Source organism: Gorilla gorilla, chromosome 10 (assembly GCF_029281585.2).
Source record: "Gorilla gorilla gorilla isolate KB3781 chromosome 10, NHGRI_mGorGor1-v2.1_pri, whole genome shotgun sequence".
Lineage (NCBI taxonomy): Eukaryota > Metazoa > Chordata > Mammalia > Primates > Hominidae > Gorilla > Gorilla gorilla.
In genome coordinates, this window is record NC_073234.2 from 114969122 (window position 1) to 114995774 (window position 26653).

A 26653-nucleotide genomic window follows, 5' to 3' on the forward strand; every position below is an offset into this window, starting at 1 on the left:
CAATGAGAAACCACTTCTCACCACTAAGGTGATTAAAATAAAAAAGACTAACAATAGCAAAAGTTGGCAAGGATATGGAAAAATTGGAACCTTCATACATTGCTGGTGGTATTGTAAAATAGTGTAACCACTTTGGAAAACAGTTCGGCAGTTCCTTAAACTGTTAAATATAGAGTTATCATATGACTCCAATATTCTACCTCTAGTTATATATAACAAAGAAATTTGAAAACAAATGTTCATACAAAAACTTGCACATAAATGCTCATAGCAGCATTGCTCAAAATAGTCAAAAAGGGTGAACAACCCAAATGCCTACCAATTGATGAATGGAGAAACACAGAATTGAATATTATTTTGTAATAAAAAGGAATGAAGTACTGATATATTTTACTATATGGATAAATTTTGAAAACATTATGCTGTGATACATTCTACAACATAAACTTTAAAAACATTATGCTAAGCGAAAAAAAAACAGAGAGAAAAGGCCACATATTATACGATTTCATTTATGTGGCATGTGCAGAATAGACAAATTGATAAAGGTGTATGCCAACTTAGTGGTAGAAAAAAGGAAGGCCAATATGGGACACCGAAGCTAATAAGACATGAGTAGGATTAAATTTTCAGTCTAGTAACACATGAGGAATGCCTGTGGCAAAGCAAGACCAAGATAAATGACATAAGAAGACAAATAAAATTGCGACTTCACTGGGAATAAGATTTGGTAGTTGAATTTGAAGATTCTGCCACTATGTTTCACAAAATATATAGAGAGAAACATATATAAATACATAGACATATGAACCCCTGTGAAATTGTGTGTTGTAAGAAAAAGAAAAATAATATTCTTTAAAAAAAAACTACCTTGTGTTTGGATTGTGCCAACCACCACATGGTAATATCTGAATAAGTCTGGGTAATACATGAATGAGCATACAGTTTGTTGGCATGAACAAATATTGAAATCAATAAGTTATACCAGTTATGAAGTATTTCAATTCTCACTCCTGATTCTGATATCAGTGACAGTCAATGTAGTAGGTTTTTAAATTCCAATCTGCCTTAGGTGTTCAGATCCATTTTCTGGAGCAGGTTTGAAGTCTGACAGTCCCTACCCAGACTCTGGTTCCTATGCTTTATTATGTGCAGCAAGTCACTGAAACTGCGAGATTTCTTCATGTATAAAATCAGAATGATAATATGTTTCTCAAAAGTTTGTTTCGAGAATGAAACAAAATGTCCTGTGTAAAAGATCTAATACCACTTCTAGAACACAGTATGAGCTTTCTTTGAGGACAGCTTCATTGCCACTGCCTATGAGCTGAACTAAGCATTTCATGACAAGAGACCCTGGAATATAAGGAGTCTACAAACACCTACATTATTTAGTCATTCAGGATGAGAGAATAAGTGACAAGAGCAATTGTTCCCAACCTCAGCTGTGCATGTGGAACATCTGTGAAGCTTTTTAAATGCATATAGGTCTGAGACTCACCTCCCAACAACCCTCCAGCACCTGGTCCCATGCTGATAACCTTTCTCCTGTATAAAGTCTTACATAGTTTTCACAAATACTATTTATAAAACCCTCAGTGTTTTCTTCTTCTGGCTAAAAATGCCTGCTGTTTTAACTCTTCCACTGCAAAACACTGTCTAATTATTGGATTATTCTTAAAACTCATCTGTGAGCCCTGGCTACATTATCTGACTGTCTCTTTGGTTATGTGGCTTCATTTATCATTGGTCGAACTTAACTGGAAGTGAAAAGGAAGGTTACCGTAATTGATAGAGCTATTGATATAATTCTAAGATATGATTAATTGCACAGGACATTTTAATTATATGATCCGTTCTTCATGAGACAACAAAAACCAAGGCATTCTAGACACCCATGAGGGAGCTCTATTTCTATGTCTGAAGACGAAATTAGACTTCTTGCTTTTATTTTTCCCTTCCCAAATGACATTTATATAACACACTTAAGTTCTGATGGAGTATGGCAAATGTATTTAACTTTCGACCAATATTTATAGAATCCTTTATTTCATAAGGGATAAAAGCAAGCCCAGAATTTTTCCTGTCTTTTAACTCTTGAAATTGTCCCCTAAGAATATAAACAAACTAAAAGGTGAAGCAAAACATAGACAATATCCCCTTGAATGATTCATAATAACCACATTTAAGCCTCTCTGGGTTTTGTTTGTTTGTTTAAGTCACAGCACTATTGGGAGGCAAAGGGGTTATTGGCTATTGAAGTGTTTGCTGTTGATGAAGAATTAAATTTAAGGCATGTATTCTTTTCTTGACTAGAGTTTGATTAGCTTTGTCATACTTTTGCTTTAGGGAAAGAATGGTATAGAAGAAATAAAAGAACTAACGGAAGCCCTTCCATTTCAATCACTGTAAAGAATTTATCATCATAAGATCAACAAAGCACCATTTCCATGTACCTTTTGCAATATATATATACACACACATATATATATATTTTACACATATATAAATTATATACATATATAAAATTATTGCATGGGGGCTTCTTTGTTGCTTTTCTTTTTCCTCAATGACATTGAGACTTTACCTATATCCAATAACATTTGCCTTCCTTTCTATTTTCTTGCATGTTTTAATCTCATAGTGTCACATGGGTTCACTTTACCTAAAGATGGAATATTCTCCTCCTTTGGAGAAGAACCCCAAATTAGGCCAAAAGAATACTGAAAAATGTATGGACTTTGTAGTCAGAACCTGGAAAGAAAAATCCTAACTCTGCCAGATGAAATGGTCCAAGTCAAGTTGAATGGAAGGATTAAAATAGAAGATTAACAAAACGCAGCTGTAGACAGCTGGCGCATAGTGACAGTCAATAAGTGACAATTTATAATTCATTCATTTATTCTACCTGCCTGGAGAAGTGAAATCTAAGAGAAATAGACAATGGAAATAAAATACAAATCTATCAAATAAAACAAAGTGAATTAATCAGTAAGCATTCTTTAACACTAATATATATAAGGAAGGGCTAACTTAAGAAAGACATGCTTTTCAAGAGTTTATAAACTGGCTTACCATTTTAAGACATTTTCCATAAAAATTATGCCACATCAGATAAATTAGTAAAACTCTATTCAAATCTTAACCTATTTGTACTCTATGTTCTAGTCACTCTAGAAGTCCTAACCACATGCCAAACCATGCCACAAGTTTCCAGGGACACATTTCACATATCTGCTGCTCTCAGTAGAGGGATCAATAATTCTTCCCTACTGGGCTGCAGAGCAAAGAAAATGGGATCTCTGATAAGTACAAGCAATCAATCCATGCTGGTGTCCACTGCAGAATTTAGGAACTCCATGAAACCAGGAGTAAGGGAAGGCTAGACCACCCTCTGAAAACTGAACGTTAAGGGTTCTACTTTATGCATGATAAATACATAGAGCAAAGTGAAAGAAATCAGATGGAGTCTGCTCAGTTCGAATGGAAGGGAAAAATAGTTAACTATAACAGGATTGTGAGATGGTCTAGTTCTAGGAAGGGGAAAGGGGCTCAGTAAGGTTGGAGAAGTAGGCATCAATTAGTTCCAGGGTACATGCAGTGTAGCAGGCTGGGATAAACTCCAACAACAAGGAGAATTGATTATTTTAGCAAGGGGAAACAAGACATCTCTGACAGGGGCAGGGGGAGGATGAATAAACAAGAGGATGAGTGTCTGGATTAGGCTGAGATCCCTACAGCAGTGGGACACTGGGTAGACTCTGGGGGGAAATCTGTGGTAAAATTCCCAGTAAGTGTGGCCTTGGGGAGAAAAAGAGAGGGAAATTCCAAGAACAAAGTACTTGGGTTTTGGAGTCAGACCAGGGTTTGCATCTGAGTTTGCCCCTTTACTTTCTAGATCTTAGACTTGAAGCAAGTCATCTAACTAGTAAATAATTTCTTAATCACACAACTTTGTACAATAATGCCTACATCAAAGGACTCTTGTGAGGATTAGGAGATAACATGTGGGAAATGCCTGGTGTTGTTCAGACACACTTTGTTTTAATTTTCTTTTATTTTGGTATAAAATATAAGTTCTTACTATAAGAAGTTTATCTTTTTGATCAGGAGAGATGATCCAACCCCTAATTCATAAAAAAGAAACAGGAGGAATATAGGAACTTAAACACCCAGGGGTGTTATGAGGCACCAGCCCTAGAAAGAAGTTGGAGGCTGAAATTTTAGCCCCAACTCTAAAGCAAAGCAATAATATTGTCTGGGAGCTGAATCCACCCAAAGTGAGGTGCCCTTTTCTAATCCTTTCAAAGGCTCTATATGGGATAATGGGTGATCCTGAAAGTGTCTCCCTAGGAGGTAGAATACAAACTACTCAACTGAGTGGCAAAACCTTTCATGTTCAACATATGTAACATTTCAGTCTTAAATGTTTTCTGAATTGAACCGAGCATTACTGAGGAAGTGAAACATGCCCATGTCTTGGGAATACATTGTTCAAATAGTCTAAAACATCAGGTATGTTTTATTTTCTTTTTCACATTATAACTCCCTGAATTATATTCCAAAGGTAGAAGAGTTTATGCTAGATTTATTACAGAGGATGTCTTCACGCAAAATTAAGGGATTGCAGACTACAAAACTGTTGGTAGAAGATTCGGGTTGTTTTTGAGGAATAAATGTATGCCCTTCGCTGATGCTGTCTTATATGGCAATAAACTAAATAAAAATTGTAGTTGATTGACAGTAATTATAAACCTGCAACAGCAATAAAATTTGTGTTAATTATCAAAAATATCAGACAAGTTGTGCTGCCCATTACAGAACAATATTGAATTTTCTGTTAAGGAAATTGGTCCACCTTTCCCTAATTTTTGTTTTGCCTTCCAAAAGGTAAGCCTGAAATATATAATAGCATATCATCAGAATTCATTCCACTGACTCCACTAAATGACTTCCAGAAATTTTGCTATAGGTTGCTAACTAAAGAGAGCAGCATCTCCTTGCATGGAATATCAGATTCAAATTTCTTTGCCTGATTCTGGGTGGCTCTCTACCAAATGGCCCTTTCCCTTTTCCTGTTAACTGTTTTGCTTTCTAATCCCCAACAGTTTAGCACATTAGGTGCTCAATAAGTATCTGTGGAAAGAAAGAAGGAAGAAATAGAGAGATGGGCAGGACTATGAATGTGTTTTTAAAGACAATAGAAATCCCCCCACCACCATTCTACAAAATACCTTTTGCATCTGACAAATATAGGTAATGTTATTATTAATAATATATTATTTCAGATATTAACTTCTTTAAAAATGTAAATCTTCTTGGAGAATCAACATTTAGTAATGTAATTTACTCATCCATGCCACACTAAGAAGAAATTTTGAAGCCAGAAAAAGAGAGGGTAGTAGAAATTTGAAAAAGAAAAACAATAAGAAAAGGAGAACTCTGGAAAAGATAGTGCTCTTTGCCTTTGTTTTTGCTAAATATATTCATTCCTTTGATGAACCATTAAAAAATTATTAGCTCCTATATATCTTAGGGATACAGATATTCAGTCATTAGAAGTTGCGAAGATCATCATTCCACAAATATTACTGGGTTCCTGCTATATGCCAGGTGCATAAGTATAGGGAACAAGATTGCCTACCCAGAATTATGAAACCAAAATAGATAATTACAACTATGATTAATGCAATAATGGAGAACTGCCATGGGGACATAACATATAACAAAAAGGCATACTAGTGGGGAACTGGAGGTGGGGGTGACTAGCAATTTACCTATATCTTTTTTCCAAAATGATCTTCAAACTAGAAATATAAGATCAGTTAACATAAAGAAGAAACCAAAACTCTAGATAGGTCATACAATAGTTAGAGAGCATCAACCCATGTGAACAGTCAAGTCTCCAGTCCAGGTATACTATACCTCAGGGCACTAAAGGAACATACATATTGATTACTGTAAATAACTTCTGTAATTCTTTAGAAATCACAGTGAGCGTGATGGCAGAAGACTGGAGATGGGTAAATCTTTAATCCAATTTTCAAAATAGAAGTTGAGGCAAAAGACTAGGAAGTTTAAGATCAGTCCCTGCCAAAATTCTTAGAGTTAAGCAGATGGTTTTTGAAGTCTTAGTAAATAAACTAGTATTCATGAAAACCAACAGAATTTGCTAAATTAAGTTATGCTAAGATGAATTTATTTTATTCTTCTTCATTCTCTTCCTTCCTTCTTCTCTCCCTCACTCTTTTCTTTCTATCTTTCATAATTTCTGTTATTCAACAAGTACTTGCCCAACACTTTCATGAATGCTTTACATGGAACGCTTGACAAGCAAGCTGTTAACCAAACCAGTGGTTTGCTTAGTAATACCAATTAGATATTGCTTAGTAATAGCAATTAGATAAAAACTAATTTACCTAAGGAACATGCATTCTATAGTCAATGCATGAACTAACCTAGTTCAGTGAATGTAAGATAAAGAAGATCCTGTTAGCCCAACATTTTGTAAACTCCCGCCATTCCACAGACCCTGGTCACAGTGGAAAATTCCACTAAGGCTTGGGCCGTGAAAAACATCCTGCTGGATAAGTCCCAGGCCTAACTGCCTAACTGCAGAAAATTCCTCCCTTTTCAGCAGCTAACCTCACTGTCCACCCCATTTCACAACAAGCCCAGACCCCTCCCGCTCGGACCTATAATTACTCCAGCATGCAAGTGGCAGCGGGCTCCAGCGCTAGCTGGTATCCCCTTCTGCAGGTCTTTTGTCCAATAAACCTGTGTTGTTGTTGAGCCAGCAACTCTCTCTCTCTTTTACCCTCACCTTCCCTTCAAAGCCTAACAGATCCCTAGTGGTTTCATGGTGCTCTCTATCTATTGAGTTTCCTGTGTAACATTTCTCTCAGTGTCTTGATAAAGTCCTAAGAATCACAGACATGTTGTTTACATAAAGCATAGAAACATAACTAGCACTTGTGTCAAAATCATAAGGGCTGCTTGCTCAAAATTCAAATTCCTACCTATCCCACAGATATATTTAGTCAAAATTTCCAACCAAGCATGGTGGCTTAGGCCTGTAATCCCAACACTCTGGGAGGCTGAGGCGGGCAGATCAATTGAGGTCAGGAGTTCAAGACCAGCTTGGCCAACATGGTGAAACCCTGTCTCTACTAAAAATATACAAATTAGCCGGGCATGGTGGCTGGCACCTGTAATCCCAGGTACTTGGGAGACTGAGGCAGGAGAATCGCTTGAACCCGGGAGGTGGAGGTTGCAGTTAGCTGTGTTTGGGCCACTGCACTCCAGCCTGGGTGACAGAGTGAAACTCTGTCTCAAAAAAAAAAAAAAAAAAAAATTGAAGTTTGAAGTTATGTAGAAATTTTTATTTTTAACAATCACCACAGTTATTTATTTTGCACGCTTAGGTCTAAGAACCCTCACTGAAATGTTTAAGACACATTATCTACCCACAATCACTAACCCCATGTGTATAGGGGGCCTAATTAAAATACAACAACAACTATAAAGCTTCTGTAGATAAATGCTAAAAGATCTCAAAGATTTGAGGGATCTTCCTTATCCTGCAATCCCTTTTGGTCTTGCTGCTTATCCTCGATTATCTTCCTCTGCTGCATTCTTTTCTTTGATCATTAATTTAAGTGTTATGCTCTAATTTGTTTTTAATTTGGATGACCCCTCTGTCCTAAGGATGTGTTTTGGTAAAACCCTGGCATCCTACTACCAGCTCTACTTAGACTCCATAATTAACCCTACACAATCCGTGACCTCTATGTCCCAGCCTCCTGGGAGCACCTGACAACAAATATGGAATCAAGAAATTGTGATAGCACTTTCAGTAGTGTAAAAAAACATCTAAAACACAGAGTCTCTGATGAATTATCTAATTTTATTTCTCACCGTTTCTACTCCCACCTCTATCATCAATTCCAGCCACATAAAATAATTTTTAGTTCCTCAAATACATCATCATACTCAGCAATATCATATCATACAATAAATCTTTTCTGAAAACTGCAAGTCCCTTCCCCACACCTCCATCTAATTTCTAGCTGTGTCTCTTTAGGGCTTTCTAACTGTCTCCATCAAAGCACTTTTCACATTGAACTATGGAACTATGATCTCCACTAAAAGGTAAGCCGCTTTATGGCAGGAACCATAACCTAACAGTGTCAGATTCTTAGGATATGTTTACTATGAGTTGGAAGGAAAGGAGGGGGGAGGGGAGGGGAGGGGAGGGGGGAGGGGAGGGGAGGGGAGGGGGGAGGGGAGGGGAGGGGAGGGGAGGGGAGAGGAAAGGAAGACTACTCTAGAGCACACAGGTGGGAATATCTGGGAGGAGCAGAAAAGACTTCAGAAAAGAGATGACATTTGAGCTATGTCTTAGAGTGGCAGAGAAACTAAAGTGAGAAGGCAGACATTTCTCTTCATCACAATGGCCAATAATCTTTTTTGAGACACAAAAATCTCTGGCATGAATTAGTGTAACGGTTCCCTACTAGGTGTCACTACATCCAATATTTACTGTCTCCTAGCCATTTTCCACAGTTCAGCCTAGTGGTCTCACTAAAATGAAAATCCGAGTATGTCCTGACTCTTAATGTAGGTTGCAAGATTGTTTATAATCTGACTCCTGCTTGCCTCTCCAGATTTAAGGGCCACCTCCCCCCACCACACACACACATTTGAAACACTGTTCCAATCATATATGTACAGTTCCTAGCATGTGCCAAGCTTGTCCTTTTACCTCTGGGCCTATGCACCAAGAACACTGTTCCTTTTATTTCTGCCTGGATGATCCCTAGTGCTCCTTTAGGACTCAGTTTCTACATCAGTTCCTGTAGGACTCAGTTTTTTTTATCTTTCCTTGTGAGTGACTAGGTCAAATCACCTATCACACATTCTTGCAGAATCCTACACTGATCACAATTATAATGAAATGATTGTGAAATACTCGTCTTCCAAAAAAGATTACGAGTTCGAAGAAAACAGGCAGTTGGTCTTTTTCTCATTGTCTCCTCAATGTCTATCATGGTGTCTGGCACAAAGAAAATGTTCAGTAAATATTTGTTGGCTTAATGACCAAACTGAAGTAAATGAATAGACAAATGTTTTTATTTCCAATTAGATTTTAAGCAAAATGAGGGCAAGTTTCATGTCTGTCTTATTCATTGTTGTATTCCCACTGTCTAGCACAGTGTCTGACACATAAAACTCTCACTAAATAGTTGTAAAATAATGAATAAATGACAGATCAAATGAACATGGCGTCCTGCCACATTGCATTACTAAATGCTCTATGATAAACACATTTTATCTTTCTAAAGTTATATTATGGCTGGGAATTAAATTATAAAACAATGATTATCAAAAATCATAGATATAAACAATAACATGGCTGTCCCTCAGTATCCACAGGGGATTGATTCCAAGACACCACTGCCCCAGTCCCACCAATACCAAAATTCACAAATGTGCAAGTCCCTATAGAAAATGGTGTTGTATTTACATATAACCTATGAACATGCTCATGTATACTTTAAATCATCTCTAGATTATCTATAATAACTAATACAATGTAAATGCCATGTAACTAGTTGTTATACTATATTGTTTAGGGAATAATTATGAGAAAAAAGTCTGTACATGTTCAGGACAGACACAACCATCTATTTTTTTCCAAATGTTTTCCACCCATGGTTGATGAATCCATGAATGCAGAACCCAAGGACACAGAGAGCTGACTTTATATCACAAAAAAGCTTCAACAGCTGTAAACATTTGTCATCATTTAAAGTTATAAAAATTAGGCTCTATATCCAATAAAACATTCATGCATATATTTTTCACAATAGTTGGAGCTTCAAAGTAAAATAAAGCCTCTGTAGGCCACATAAATTTTTACTAGCTAGATGAAGTATACTAGGTATAAAAATATTCAACAAAAATTTAGCAAGCCTTTCTGGAATTTAGTTCTTTTAAGGAAAATTAGGATAGCCCTCATCATTAAACCAGGTTGGGGTTTGTTAATATTTTCCTTAAATGAAAGTTGATATTATTCAATGCAGTAACCAAATATCTGAAGATCTCATTTAAGGTCCTTAGATGAGAGGATTTGGAAGACTGGAATCATCATTATTTAATACAGTTGCTATGGATGCTTTTTTCCTAAGCTGTTTGACTTTATTTGAAGTAGACCAAGAATATTAGATCAAGGGGCCAGATGGTAAATATCTTAGGCTTTGCTGGCCATATGCTGTCTGTTTCCACTACTCAACTCTACTGATTCAGCATGAAAGCAGTCATAGACAATATATAACAGAATTAATGTGGCTGTATTCCAATAAAACTTTACTTACACAAACAAGCAGCAGCAGTTTGTTCTGCAGGCCAGTTTGCAGATTACTCTTAAGTAAACAATTGCTGTTTTAACTGCCTAGCATTCATTGACAATTCATTTGCTAAAGGCACCTTGAGTTTTATTTGTGGGATCATCTCTCCTCCACTCCAAACCCTTGTAGTTGCAGTGGAATTGACCCCAGGCCTTTAGGGCCAGAATTAGTCAGGTGGCCGAAGACTGTCCAATTAGAATGTCTTAACGTTAGCTTCAGTGACTGGTTCAAGGTTGAACAAATGAACCACGATGGTCTACTGTGTCTCAATCCTGGGACTTTTTGGACAATTGAGAAACATTTTTTATGGTGGGGTTACAATGTAAGCCTTCAGATGCTAGTAGAAACCATGTAGAGAAAAAGTGCCTGTGGGTGATGCCAACACAGAAGAAAGCAAAGCCCAGATATGAAGAGAAAGAGAGAGACCAAATCCAGAAGGGCTCATCTGAGCAATACAACCTAGCTGTGCCTAAAGACACATCTCAGCCTACAACCAAAAGAGATCCAAATTCAACTGCATAGATAACATCAAGAAAACTCTTAAAGGAGAAAAGTAACCCAATTGAGAAGTCTATGAGATACTGTGGAAGGTACAATTATATATCTCTGAGCCAGTGCAGAAGAGTGAGAGGAATAAGGAAGGATAGATAGCCATGGAATGGATATGAGTCAGGGATTTTTTAAACCATGAAATGCTGAAACAGTCTTTCCCTCCCACATTAGTATCTAAAGAGTCTGTAATTACAGAACCTACAAATTGCTCCACAAACTTGGGGGTAAAGGTGGAAGATGGAAAGGAGAGTCATTAGCTAAATCATCCTGAATAAGAAGATAATATACAAAATCTCCCAAAGCAGTATTTCCCTGTAATCTACTAAAGGCTTAAAAGTAAGGGATAGGGTCCCCATTCAAACAGAGCTTGATGTTTTCTACTGCACTAACCATAATCCATGAAGAAAAGAAGCTCAGAACTTTAAAAAGGGAAGCATTTCAGGTCACTTTGGTCCAATATTGGAATTATTTGTTTTTGTTAACTTTTATTTTAGGTTCAAGGTTACATGTGCAGTTTTGTTATATAGATAATTTGTGTGTCACAGGGGTTTGGAGTACAAATTATTTCGTCACCCAGGTAGTGAACTTAATATCCAATTGGTAGTTTTTCAGTTCTCATCCTCCTCCTACACTCCATCCTCAAGTATGACCCAGTATCTGTTGTTCCCTTCTTTGTGTCCACGTGTCCTCAACGTTTAGCATCCACATATAAGTAAGAATATGTGGTAATTGGTTTTCTGTTCCTGTGTTAGTTTGCTTAGGAGAATGGCCTCCAGCTCCATCTATGTTGCTGCAAAAGACATGATCTCACCACATTTTCTTTATCCAGTCTACCATTGATAGGCATTTACATTGGTTCCATGTCTTTGCTATTGTGACTAGTGCTGCAGTGAACATACACACGCATAGATCTTTATGGTAGAACAATTTATATTCCTTTGGATATATACCCAATAATGGAATTACTGGGTGAAATGGTAGCTCCATTTTAAGTTCTTGGAGAAATTGCCCAACTACCGTCCACAATGGTTGAACTAATTTACATTCCCACAAGCAGTGTACAAGTATTCTCTGTTCTCTGGAACCTTGCCAGCATCTTTTATTTTTGACTTCTTAATAATAGTCATTTGGACAGTGTGAGATCATTGTGGTGTCTCACTGCGGTTTTGATTTGCGTTTTCTCTTATGATTAGTATGCTGAGCATTCTTTCACATGCTTGTTAGTTGTGTGTATGTCTTCTTTTGAAAAGTATCTGTCCATGTCCTTTGCCCATTTTTAAATGTAGTTGTTTGGTTTTTGCTTGTTAATGTTTTCAAGTTCCTTGTAGATTCTGGATATTAGACCTTTGTCAGATGCATACTTTACAAATATTTTCTCCCATTTTGTAGGCAGTCTATTTACTCTGTTGATAGTTTATTTTGCTGTACAGAAGCTTTTTCATTTAATTAGGTCCCATTTGTCAATTTTTGTTTTTGTTGCAATTGCTTTTGGCATCTTCATCATGAAATCTTTGCCAGGGCCTACGTCCAGAATGGTATTTCCTAGGTTAACTTTTAGGGTTTTATAGTTTGAGGTTTTACATTTATGTCTTTAATCCATCTTGAATTGACTTTTGTATACGGTGTAAGGAAGGAGTCTGGTTTCAATTTTCCACTTATGGATAGCCAGTTATCCCAGCTTCATTTATTGAATAGAGAATCCTTACCCCACTGCTTGTTATTGTCAACTTTGTCAAAGATTAGGTGGTTGTAGCTGTGTGGCATTATTTGTGGGTTCTCTATTTTGTTTCATTGGTCTATATGTCTGTTTTGATACCAGTACCATGCTGTTTTGGTTACTGTAGCCTTGTAACATAGTTTCAAGTCAGGTATTATGTCTCCAGCTTTGTTCTTTCTGCTTAGAATTGCTTTGACTATTCAGGCTTTTTGTTGTTGTTGTTCCATATGAATTTTTGAAACAATTTTTCTAATTCTGTGAAGGATGTCATTGGTAGTTTGATAGGAATAGTACTGAATTTGTAAATTGCTTTGGGCAGTATGGCCATTTTAACAATATTGATTCTGCATATCCATGAGGCATAGAATGTTTATACATTTGTTTATGTTGTCTCTGATTATTTTCAGCAGTGTTTGTAATTCTAGTTGTAGACATCTTTCACCTCCCTGGTTAGCTGTATTCCTAGGTATTTTATTCTTTTTATAACTATTATGATTAAGATTGTATTCTTATTTGACTGTCAGCTTGGATATTATTAGTGTATAGAAATGCTATTGATTTTTATGCATTAATTTTGTATCCTGAAACTTTGCTGAAGTTGTTTATCAGTTCTAGGAGCTTTTGGGCAGAGACTATATGGTTTTCTAGATATGGAATCACACACCTTCAAACAGAGATAGTTTTACTTTTTGTCTTTTTATTTGGATGCCTTTTATTTATTTCTCTTGCCTGATTCCTTGGCTAGGACTTCCAGTACGATATTGAATACAAGTGGTGAGACTGGGCATCCTTGTCTTGTTTCAGTTCTCAAGGGTTATGCTTCTAGCTTTTGTGCATTCAGTATGATGTTGGTTGTGGGTTTGTCATAGATGTCTGTTATTATTTTGAGGTATATTCCTTCAATCCTACTTTGTTGAGGGTTTTTAACATGAAAGCAGGTTGAATTTTATCAAAAGCCTTTTCTACATCTATTGAGATGATCATGTGGTTTTTGTTTTTAGTTCTGTTTATATAGCAAATCATATTTATTTGCGTATGTTGCATATGTTGAGCCAACCTTGTATTCCAGGGGTAACACCTACTTGATCATGGTAGATTAGCTTTTTGATGTGCTGCTGAATTTGGTTTTCTAGTATTTTGTTAAGGATTTTTGCATCTATGTTCATCAAGGATATTGGCCTGAAGATTTGTTTTTTGTTGTATCTCTGCCAGGTTTTGGTATCAGGATGATGCTGGACTCACAGAATGAACTGGAGAGAAGTCTCTCCTCTTGAATTTTTTTGAATATTTTCTGTAGGAATGGTAGCAGCTCTTCCTTATACATCTGATAGAATTTGACAGTGAATCTGTCTGATCCAGGGCTTTTCCTGGTTGGTAGGCTTTTGGTTACTGATTCAATTTCAGAACTCATAGAATTGTTCAGGATTTCAGTTTCTTCCTGGTTCAATCTTGGGAAGTTGCATGTTTCCAGGAATTTATCCATTTCTTCCAGGTGTTCTCGATCGTGTATGCAGAGGTGTTGATAATAGTTCCTGAGGGTTTTGTGTATTTCTGTGGGGGTCAGTAGTAATGTTCCCTTTATCTTTTCTGATTGTGTTTATTTGGATCTTCTCTCTTTTTTTCTTTAGTATTCCGGCTAGTGGGTCTATCAAACTTATTTATTCTTTCAAATAAGAAACTCCTGGATTCAGTGATTTTTTTGGGGGGGTGGCATGGCTTTTCATGTCTCAATTTCATTCAGTTCAGCTTTGATTTTGGTTATTTCTTGTCTTCTGCTAACATTGGAATTAGTTTGCTTTTGTTTTTCTAGTTCCTCTAGGTGTGATGTTAGGTTGTTAATTTGAAATCTTTCTAACGTTTTGATGTGGGCATTTAGTGCTATAATCTTTCCTCTTAACACTGCTTTAGCTATGTCCCAGAGATTCTGATATGTTTTATTTTTGTTCTCCTTAGTATCAAATAATTTCCTGATTTATGATTTAATTTCACTGTTTACCCAAATGTCATTGAGGAGCAGGTTGTTTAATTTCCATGTAATTGTACAGTTTTGAGTGATATTCTTAGTATTGGTTTCTATTTTTATTGTGCTGTGATCAGAGAGTATGGTTGGTAAGATTTCTGTTTTCTTGAATTTGTTGAGAATTGTTTTCTGGCCGATTGTGTGGTTGCTTTTAGAATACGTGCCTTGTGCAGATCAGAAGAATGTATATTACATTGTTTTGGAGTGGAGAGTTCTGTAGATGTCTATTAAGTCCATTTAGTCAAGTGTCAAGTTTAGGTCCCAAATATCTTTGTTAGTTTTCTGTCTCAATGATATAACACTGTAAGTGAGATGTTGAACTCTCTCACCTCACTTTTGTAGGTGACCTGTCCCTTTTCTCTAGCTGCCTTTAACATTTTTTCTTTTATTCAACCTTGAAGAATCTGATCAATGTGTGTCTTGGGGATGGTTGTCTTACATAGTATCTCACAGGGTTTCTCTGCATTTCCTGAATTTGAATGTCGACCTCTCTAGTGATGTTGGAAAAATTTTCATGAATGATATTCTCAAATATATTTTCCAGGCTTCTTGCTTTCTCTCCCTCTCTTTCAGAGATGCCAATGGGTCATAGATTTGGTCTCCCATATTTCTTGAAGGCTTTGTTCATTTTTAAAATTCTTTTTTCTTTATTTTTGTTTGAATTAGTTAATTCAGAGTACCAGTATTTGAGCTCTGAGAGTCTTTCCTCAGTGTGATCTATTTGTGCTATTAATACTTGAAATTGTATCATAAAACTCCTGTAGTGAGTTTTTCACCTCTATCAGATGATTGTGACTCCTTCTTAAAATGGCCATTTCCTCTCTTTCAGCTCCTGTATTATTTTATTGTATTTCTTAGATTCCTTGGACTAGGTTTTGACTTTCTCCTGAATCTTGATGATTTTTGCTCCTATTCATATTCTGAATTCTATGTCTGTCATTTCAGCCATTTCAGCCTGGTTAACAACCATTGCTAGAGAACTAGTGTGGTCATTCTGAATACAAAGACAATCTGGCTTTTCAAGTTGCCAGAGTTCTTACACTGATTTTCTTATCTAGGCAGGCTGATGTTCCTTTAATCTTTGAAGAAGCTGTCTTTTAGATGAGGTTTTTTGCTTTTATCTCTCTGATGCCCTTGAAGGTTTGTAGTATAAGGTGGGTTCAGTCAACCGGCTTTGTTTCTGGAAGACTTTAGGGGGCCAAGGCTCAGCTCAGCACTGCTGGGCTGTGTGCTCTAACTCTTATGGGCTTTTACCATGCCCCCAACTTTGTTCTCTGACCCCTTGCAGTTAAGAACCTGCTGTGGTAGAGGGGCCGAGGTATTCTTAGACTGCTAGCCACAACGCTACAATGGAGAGTGTAAGCCCAAGTGCTTCATCAGAGCAATGGCAGAGATCTGTGCTCACTCATTCATGCCAGCAGTGCAGTGGGGATGCACACACATTGGCTTGGGGAAGCACCCACATGATGGGGTCAGTGGGAGTGGAGTGGCGGTATTCCTATGAATGCTCACATTGGTGACCATAGCGGTGGGGCAGGGGCAAGGCATTGGCAGAGATGGGGTTGTCAGAGTCCATGTGCACATCCACGCCAGCAGCAGTGCAGCAGGATGCCCATGCATCAGGAGGAGCAGGATAGCACAGTGTGCTCACACTGGCAGCAGTGGGGCGGCGGGGTACACACACGCATGCCAGCATGGGATGGGAGGCAAGGTCTACTCACACATGCACCAGTAAAGCAATGTGTGTGTGTCGAGGGGGGAGGGGAGGTAGTGCTCCATGCCTGAGTAAGTGCCAGCAAAGCAGCAGTGGGGAGGTTGTAGTGGGTGAGGTTGTAGGTGGGTTGGTGTGTGTCAACAAGAGCTGGTCTGCTGGAGCTCTCCAGTAGTCATGCACAGACTGCCAGTGAAGGAGCTATGATGAGATCCCTGAGGAAGCACCTTGGTTGGGCTTGCCAGGCTGCACTGCAAGTGTGTGGCCAGGCTGGAGCCCCAGGAGAGGCCACCAGACAGAGGGGCACTCAGATTGGACTGGACCCATCACATGGGAAAGACCACCCTGCTCTATCCAGGTCTAACAGTTGCCCAAAAGCTAAAGCCTCCTGGAGGAGCATGGCAAGCCTTGGTGTATGGGTATCCCTGGCCATGCTCCACTTCAGCCATTCCCATGCCAAACCTTCTGCTCCTACAACCTATCTAGGCAGCTCTCCCTGCCAGCTCAAGTGTCTGTGGGGATTGTGGGGTGTCCTGCTGCTAGGATTCTCGAAGTCCATGGCAAAAGCAGGTCACTCCTTCCCTGTTCAACTCACCCCTTCCTCAGGAGTTGCTGGGGACCAGTAATGAATCTTGGTGCTCCGAAACCCTGTGCACCGTTCCCAGCTTCCTCCCCTTCAGCCCAGCAACTGCATCCTCTCTCCATCCACTCTCAATGCCTTCTCTCTGAAGATCTGCTTAGAGTGTACCAGTCTTCCCAGTGTTCTTGTTTCTCAGTGAAAGATGTTCCTCCTAGTTGCATATAGTTGGCCATTTTGGCTCAGATCAGAAATTGCCATTTTAAAAATCAGATCTTCATTGAGACTTCTATCAAGTCAGGCTCAAAGGCTTAGATTTTTAAATCAGTGCTGATTTTGCACAATATTTTAGAAGTTTCTTTCTGCACATTAAATCAATGTTTATGTCAAATACTTGTTCTAGACCTCCCCACATCTCTCAATCAGTGATGACCATTAGTTTTCACATAAATTCAAGTATTTATGTACTTGACAAATTAACAAATAATTTGTTAAGATGATCACATAGAATTAATATTACTCGTTCCAGTTGCATGGCGGGGAAAAGAAAGCAGAATCAATATTTTCTGAAAACCTATTTTGTTGCAGGCATTATATTAACTTGATGATTTATAGCTATATCCTTGTATAACCCTCACATAATTCAATGAGGTAGGTTTTATTTTCCCTGTTCTCAGAAAAAGACACAGGTTCAGCAAAATTAGGTAACCTGTACAAATAACATAGTTAATAACAAAAGTCAGATATTTCTGCAATACTCTAGTGCCTAACATCCCTGGAAACAAAGAGAAAAATCTCTGTGGATGATGAAGATAAGTATTGCTTCTTAAGTTTTGATATAAAAATCATATAGAGGATGCTTACATGCAACAGATAATATCCAAAAAGTGCATAAGAAAAAAATTTCCTCCTGAGAGGATTTAAATCTAATCTTTGAATTAAAAGTAAGACCTAAAATAATTGTAGAAGACAACATACAATGAGGCCTCAGTCAAGTGTTTCAGTACTTCAGAAAATGAAGAATTTTATGTGATACAGAAATATTTACTTAAAGCAAACATTTTATAAAACAGTATGAAGCATTCAATAATACAGCTGAGGTACACCTGGGGTACTAATTTGGTTATTTCTAGGCTAGAAAGTGGTTTCATGTTTAATTCACTGCTTTCTGAAGAGGAATTGATCTCTAATTGACTGTAAAGTTATGGTGAGTTCTAGTTGCTTATTTTCTTTGTTCCTGTAATATTAATTTCTTATAATCTCCAAGCAAAATATATCATTATCTAATGTTCACTTGAGTGTCTGAATACCACACGTTACCTCAATAGATATGTTGTTTTTTTCACATAGCCCAACACATTTTTCTTCAAAGTACAATACAGTTTTCTATGATTTTTTTTAAGAAAAAAAAATCCAAATTCAGTTGCAGATCCTCTAAAACCTTATCTGTATCCATTTCTTTCTCTTGTTCCCTAGCTGTGATCTTTAAAATAAAGTTGATATGCAGGCATACCTTGGAGATTGTGATTTTGATCCATATCAATGAAGCTAATATCACAATAAAATAAGTCACACAACTTTTTTCATTTCACCCGGGCATATAAACATTATACTTACACTATACTATATTCTACTTAGTGTGCAATAGCATTATATCTATAAAAGCAATGTACATACCTTAATTTAAAAACATTCTATTGCTAACATGCTAACAATCATCTGAGCCTTCAATTAGTTATCATCTTTTTGCTGGTGGAGGGTCTTGCCTCAGTATTGATGGCTGCTGACTATTCTGGGTGGTGGTTGCTGAAGATTGGGGTTGCAATGGCAATTTCTTTTTTCTTTTTTTTTTTTCTTTTTTTTTGAGACGGAGTCTCACACTCTCCTTCAGGCTGTAGTACAGTGGTGCCATCTCAACTCACTGCAAGCTCCGCCTCCCGGGTTCACGCCATTCTCCTGCCTCAGCCTCCTGAGTAGCTGGGACTACAGGCGCCTGCCACCACGCCCAGCTAATTTTTTGTATTTTTAGTAGAGACGGGTTTTCACCGTGTTAGCCAGGATGGTCTCAATCTCCTGACCTTGTGATCCACCCGCCTCGGCCTCCCAAAGTGCTAGGATTACAGGTGTAAGCCAGCGCACCCGGCCGGCAATTTCTTAAAATAAGACAACAATGAACTTTGCCATATTAATTGAATCTTTCTTTCATGAACAATTCTTCTATAGCATGTGATGCTGTTTGATAGCATTTTACCCAGAGCAGAACTTCTTTCAAAATCGGAGTCAGTCCTCTCAAACCCTGCCACTGCTTTATCAACTAAGTTTCTGTAATATTTTAAATCCTTTGTTGTTATTTCAACAACATTCACAGGATTGCTGAGGGATTGTTCACAGGATTGATGAGGCCTCATTGTATGTTGTCTTTTCTTCTACAATTATTTTACTTCTTACTTTTAATTCAAAGATTAGATTTAAATCCTCTCAGGAGGAAATTTTTTTCTTATGCATTTTTTGGATATTATCTGTTGCATGTAAGCATCCTCTATATGATTTTTATATCAAAACTTAAGCAGCAACGTTCCTCAGGAGTTGATTTTGTCTCAAGAAATCACTTCTTTTTTTGCTCATCCACGAGAAACAATTCCTCATCTGTTCAAGTTTTATCATGATATTGCAGCCAATCAGTCCCATCTACAGGCTCCATTTCTAATTCACTCACTATTTCTACCACATCTTCAGTTCCTTCTTCCACTGAAGTCTTGAACCTCTCAATGTCATCCATGAGGGTTGGAATTAACTTGGTCTAAACTCCTGTTAATGTTAATGTTGATATGTTGACCTCCTCCCATGAATCACAAATGTTCATAATAGCAAGTAGAATGGTAAATCCTTTCTAGAAGGTTTTCAATTTACCTTTCCCAGATCCATCAAAGGAATCATTATCTATGGCAGCTATGGCCTTACATTATATATTTCATAAAAAAGACTTAACAGTATAGGTTAATCCTTGATCCACGGGCTTGCAGAATAGATGCTGTGTTCGCACACATAAAAACAACACTAATATCCTTGTACATTTCCATCAGCAATCTTGGGTGACTAAGTGCATTGTCAATGAGTAGTAATACCTTGAAATAAATCTTTTGAGCAGTAGTTCTTAACAGTGAGCTTAAAATACTCAGTAAACTATGCCGCAAACTGATGTGCTTTCATCCACCCAGGCTTGGTTGTTCCATTTTTAGAGCACAGGCAAAATCAATTTTGCATAGTTCTTAAGGGCCCTATGATTTTCAGAATGGTCTATGAGCATTGGCTTCAACTTAGAATCACCAGCTGCATTCACCCCTGACAAGAGTCAGCCTGTCCTTTGTAGATTTGAAGCCAGGCATTAACTTCACACCTCTCTAGCTATGAAAGTCCTACATGGCATCTTTTTCCAATACAAGACTGTTTAATCTACATTGAAAATCTGTCGTTAATGTGGCCACGTTATTAATCTGCTCTCATGCTGCTACAAAGAACTGCCTGAGGCTGAGTAATTTATAAAGGAAAGAGGTTTAATTGACTTACAGTTCGACATGGCTGGAGAGACCTCAGGAAACTTACAATCATGGTGGAAGGGGAAGCAAATATGTCCTTCTTCACATGGTGGCAGAAGAGTGAAGTGCTGAGCAAAGTGGGAAAAGCCTCTTATAAAACCATCAGATCTTGTGAAAACTCACTCACTTTCATGAGAAGAGTAGCATGGAGGTAACTGCTCTCATGATTCAGTTACTTCCCATGAGGTCCCTCCCTCAATACGTGGGTATTACAATTTGGATTACAATTCAAGATGAGATTTGGGTGGGGACACAGAGCCAGACCATATCAGCCACCTTTATCAATTACCTTAGCTAGATCTTCTCAATAACTTTCTGCAGCTTCTCCATCAATACTTGCTGCTTCTCCTTACAGTTTTGTATTATGGAGACAGTTTTTTTTCTTTTAACCTCATGAACCAACCTGCTAGTTTCAAACTTTTCTTCTGAAGCTTCTTCACCTTTCTCAGCCTTCATAAAATTGAAGAGAGTTAAGCCTTGTTCTTTATTAGCTTTTGGCTTAAGAGAATATTGTGGCTGATTTGGTCTTCTATCCAGGATACCAAAACTTTATTCACATCAGCAGTAAGGTTGTTTGCCTTGCTTATCTTTTGTGTGTTCACTGTAATAGCACTTTTAATTTCCTTCAAGAACTTTTCCTTTGCATTTACAATTTGGATAACTGTTTGGCATAAGATGCCTAGCTTTGGCCTATTCTGGCTTTCAATATGCCTTCCTCACTAAGCTGAATTATTTCTAGCTTTGATTTTAAAGTGGGAGATGCGGAACTCTTCCTCTCACTTGAACACTTAAGAGCCCATTGCAGGGCTATTAATTGGCTTAATTTCTATATTGTTGTGTCTCAGGGAGTAGGGAGGCCTGAGGAGAGGAAAAGAAATAGGGGAATAGCTAGTCGGTGGAGCAGTCAGAAAACACACAACACTTACTAAGTTAACTATCCTATAATGGGCACAGTTGTGTCACCCCAAAATAATTACAATAGTAGTATCTAAGCTCATTGATCACAGATAACCACAACAGATATAATAAAATGAAAAAGTTTGAAATAGGATGAAAATTAACAAAATGGAACACAGAGCAAATGCTGTTGGAAATATGTCACCAATAGATTTAATCAATGCAGCATTGCCACAAACCTTCAATTTGTAAAAAGACTGTCATTACCTGTGAAGTGCAATAAGGTAAATAAAGTGCAATAAAATGAGGTATGCCTGGATATCTTTCCCACCCACTTTAAAACATTTTTACTGTGCATTTTCTCATAGACAGTATATTGTACTATTGCGTGCACTTTAAAATTACATTAATAGCCAAATAATGTACTTACCCTCTGCCACTTTTGTCAGTCAAGATCATGTTTGCAAGATTTCTAGATATAGTAAATGATATGTTTTCTACAGTTTATAGTTTTCTAGATATGGATATTTCATCATTTATTCACTCGGTTCTCTAGAGATGAAAATTTGGATTGTACTTGTTTTGTTTTGGTTTTGCACCATTACAAACAGGATTGCAATCAAAACTTCTATGTACATTGAATGAAAATTTCTCTAGAGTTCATACCTACATGTGAAATTGTTGAGCTCACAGAAATTTGCCAAAAGGTTCATACAAAAATATTTACTACAGCATTGTTTACAAAGCTAAAAACTGGATACACTGAAATTATACCAACTAATAGCAGAACAGGTATATAATTTTTAATATATTTATGCAATGCAATTAAAGAGAATTGTATAGACGCATACGTGCTGATACAGAAAGACGCCCAAAATTGATTGCTCAGTGAAAAAAAAATTAAGTTATAATACTCTATATAAAATTACCCCATTTTTTATAAAAATAAATGATAAAATTAATAATATATGTGCATGTTTAGAGAAAAAAGAGACCAATTTAAGAAATTCATGTTAATAACTATCTATGATATATAAGATGAACTTGTATTTTCTCTATTTTAAATTTCAATAGTACCAGATACACATTACTTCAATCTACACTTATAACCTGAATGAATACATAATTTCTTCTTATCCTAATAATGACACATTTTGCTTTTCTGACCACTAACATCCCTTACAAGACTAACTTTTTCCATTAATTCCTAACCAATTTCTGTTTTTAGCACAAACAATAATAGTCTGTACTTACTTAGACTACTGCAATCTCCTTGTTGCTATATCTTGAAATTTTTCAAACTTAAAATTAATTACATTCATTACTACTGCTTTTACCAGGAACCCTTCTGACTCTATAATATTCTCTCTCAGACCTGAATAAATATCATATTATTATAACAACCTTCTAGGTCAATTATGGGATATCAAGTTAAAAATATATAACTGTAAAATTTAAAGAAGGTGTGCAGTGAGAAGGAAGAGTTGTTCATCCTGGAAAAATATATTTGGATACCCAATCAAGTTTCCTTAGAATGTCATTTACTTGAAAAAATTAACCATTATCCAGAAATGATACTCTTAAAGAATTACAAAAATTAATCCCTGTATTATTTCTAAATTGATCAGAATTATGGGTTCTAATTCAGTCTAATAAAGGTCACAAATAATTATAAATATTTAGTAAGCTGTTATTCATTGGGCACTATGTGCAAGAAATAGAGGACATAGTGGTAAATAATATAGATGAGCTCCAAGTCTAAAATGGCATCAACTAAATCAGGTGGGGATGAGGCTCTTCATTGCAATCCACTAAGTGCAGCTCCTGGGGCACAAATCCTTCCATATATGGACCCACGAAATGAAAGAGACAAGCCATCTTTCTTCAAACCTCCCAACCTAGAATGGTAGGATAGGCACAGCACAACAGCTATAGACATCGCAGTTCTAATGGGGTAAAATGAAAAGTAAAAAGGAGTCACAGGGGTCACTGTTTCAAAGGAGTTCTGAAATCCAGGAAGTAAATGGGAGTTTCTTGATTAGGTTTCAAGGGCAGAGAATAATCCTCCTTGGCTCTCAGCTCCATTCTCTGAAGGCTCCATCCTTCTTGGTTCTGCTCTCTGAGTCATCCTTCCTTTTTCATGAAAGGTAACACATGTTTGTAGCTTAGTGGTTTTATCAGACTGCTTCCTGCTGGTAGAATTTTGGGGACTTAACCATCTCCTTTCCTTTTGTAGTATTGTCTCTGACCTTTTTAGATGAAGCTGGCAGTGTTTCTGCTTCAATAAATTTCTCAAGAACTTTGTGGGTCTTCCACAGATTTCATGGGGATTCACACCATAAAAGAAAAGCCACATCCACAGATGTTTTTAAGATTGTCCCTTTTCTATATCTTGGCTTCCTGCTGAGAGGGCTAGAGGACAATGCCCTTCAGCCTCCTAGAGGCCCTCAGGTTTGTGTGAAAAAATCAGTGAGACACACCCTTAATCTCTTGAAAAGAGCCTTTGTACTGAATACGCTGACATTTTGATCTTTCTGATATTTTTAGCAAAAGTCACACACTCTCAATGCCATACTTTTGAGTTTGGCTATTTCTCAATGCCATACTTTTGGCAGCCATTTCTGAATTTTAGCATCTTTTGCCATCTGGAGAGGCTGCGAATTTTCAGTCACATAATCCTAATCCATTTTCTTTAACATGTCTTCCTTCAACTTATCTCTCTTTTGCATTCTATTATAAGCAGTAAGAGAAAACCAGTAGCAACTTCAATACTTTGCTTGAAATCTCCTTAGCACTACATACAAGCAAGTTCATTGCCCACAAGTTCTTCTTTCCATAAGATGGCAGAATGCACAATTTTGCTAATAGTTCTGCAAGTATATAAAAAGGATCCCTCTCCTTCTAATTTCCAATAACATGCTCCTCACTTCTGAGCCTAACAGCAGTGTTCTCAAAGTTCAGATTTCTACTAAGGGTCTCTTCATGGCAACTCAGGCTGCTATGGTTTGAATGTGTCCCCTAAATTTCATGTGTTAGAAACTTAATCCTTAAATTCATGTGTTGATTAGAGGTGGGGTCTTGGGGGCTAATTAGGGTTAGATAATGTCATCAGGGTACAGTCCCCATGATGGAACTAACGGCTTTATAAGAAGAGGAAAAGAGAGAGCTCTGAGCTGACATGCACACTCTTGCTCTCTTGCCTTGTGATGCCTTCTATCATGGAATGAGCCTCACTAGATGATGGCACCATGCTCTTGCACTTCCCAGCCTCCATAACCATGAACTAAATAAACATCTATTGCTTATAATTTTCTCTGTCTGTGGCATTCTGTTACAGCAACAGAAAATGGACTAAGACATAGGCTTCCTCTATCATGTTCTGCAAACATTTCCTAGCCTTTGTCTACTGTCTAATCCCAAAGCTGCTCCCATATTTTAGGTATGCCTCTTGGTACCAAAATATGCATAACATCTTGGTGGCTTAAAACAACACTCAGTCAGTTTCTCCTGCTTTTCATCAGTCAGGAGTCTGGGCCTGGCTCAGTCTTATGCTCAAAGCCTCCAAAGCTGCACTGAAGGTATTGGCTGGACTATGGTTCTATGATTCTGATCTAGAACTTGGGGTTCTCTCTCAGGTTTACTCAGGTCATTGGAAGAATTCAGTGCCTTGCAGCTGTAGGACTCAGGCCCTCAGTTTATATAAGCTGCCTCTCTCCATAGGCAGTTTACAAAATGATTCTTTGCTTTCTTCTAGCCCAGCAGGAGACCATCTCTCTTTAAAGGGCTTACGTAATTAGGTCAAGTCCATCCAGTAAAATCGACCCTCAATAACCTTAAATCCAACTGACTGGGGGCCTTAGTTACATGCAAAAAGCCTTTTATATGCTTATATCCCTCTGAGTCAGGAAAAAACTACCAGAGTTCTCACTCCCCCATCAAGAGCCCCCTGACACACACACATACAAACACATACCTAATTATAGATAATATTTTTTTCTAAAATACATCCATATGGTTGAGTGATTTTCTCCAGTGGTGCTGAACACCCTTGGTTCAGAAGTAAAGAATGTTGACACTAGAACTAATCCAAGAAAAGTTGGTAAGAAAAGGTCCCTAAAAGGTTCTCAACATGAAGCAGCAGGAGAAATTCAGAAGAGGAAGAGAGATCTCCATCAGCCACTTGGAGTAGATAAAGGTATCAGGACCAAGATATGCTAAAGGGGGCAGACAATCATCCTGTCACAGAACAGAAATCTCAATTAGAAGGCTTTCCTAAAAAAATTTCAAAAGACCATAACTGCTCTTACCACACTTTACGTAACCAAGAAGTGGTAATCAGATAAATCTCCTAGGAAAGAGCTTATCAACTCAATTGAGACTACATTTATATGGAGAGGGACAGAGGCAGCCAGGCATATGAGTCAGCTTCCCTGCCCCCAGCACCACCTTCCACTGTGAGGTTTTCAGACTTGACAACAAGGACAATTTATTATTTCACATTGACTAAAATCCAGTGGGTAAATGAGATTACAGTCCTGTTGTATTAGTTTTTATTGCTGCTGTAACAAATTTTCATAATTTATTGGCTTCAAACACTCACAGTATTTTACTATTCTCTAAGTCAGAACTATGAAAATCAAGGTGGACTAAAAGTGTCAGCAGGGATGCATTCCTTCTAGGGGCTCTAGGAGAATCTGTTTTCTTGCCTTTTCCAGCTTCTAGAGGAGACTTGTATTCCTTGGGCTCATGGCCTCTTCGTCTACCTCCAAAAGCCAGCAGCATACCATTTTCAAATCTCTCTCCTACTCTGAGATTTACACCTTCATCTTATTAGGACACTTGTGATTATACTCAGCCCACCTTGATTACCCAAGATAATCTTTCCATCTTAAAATCCTTAGCTTACTCACACCTGCAAAATCTCTTTTTTACAGAAGGTAACATTTTACAAAGTTTCAGGCATTAAGATGTGGGCATCTTTCAGGGGTCTCATTTTGGTTATCACAACTTTCAAATACCTTTCTAATATTCAAACTCAATCATTTCATTTGGGCTGATGATAAAAATGCTCTGTAATGTTTTAATGAGTTTGCTTATAAAGTTTATCTGAAATATATTTCTATAAATTCTTATATTCTCTGACAAAATCAACAGAGGTGTTAGATTGAACAAAT

The 26653-nt window shown here is 37.4% G+C and overlaps 1 protein-coding gene across 6 annotated transcripts in view; it reads right to left on the reverse strand.

Moving 5' to 3' along the window:
• Positions 1-26653, reverse strand: part of ANKS1B (ankyrin repeat and sterile alpha motif domain containing 1B) — a 1254535-nt gene that overhangs the window by 811266 nt on the left and 416616 nt on the right. The window lies entirely within an intron of this gene.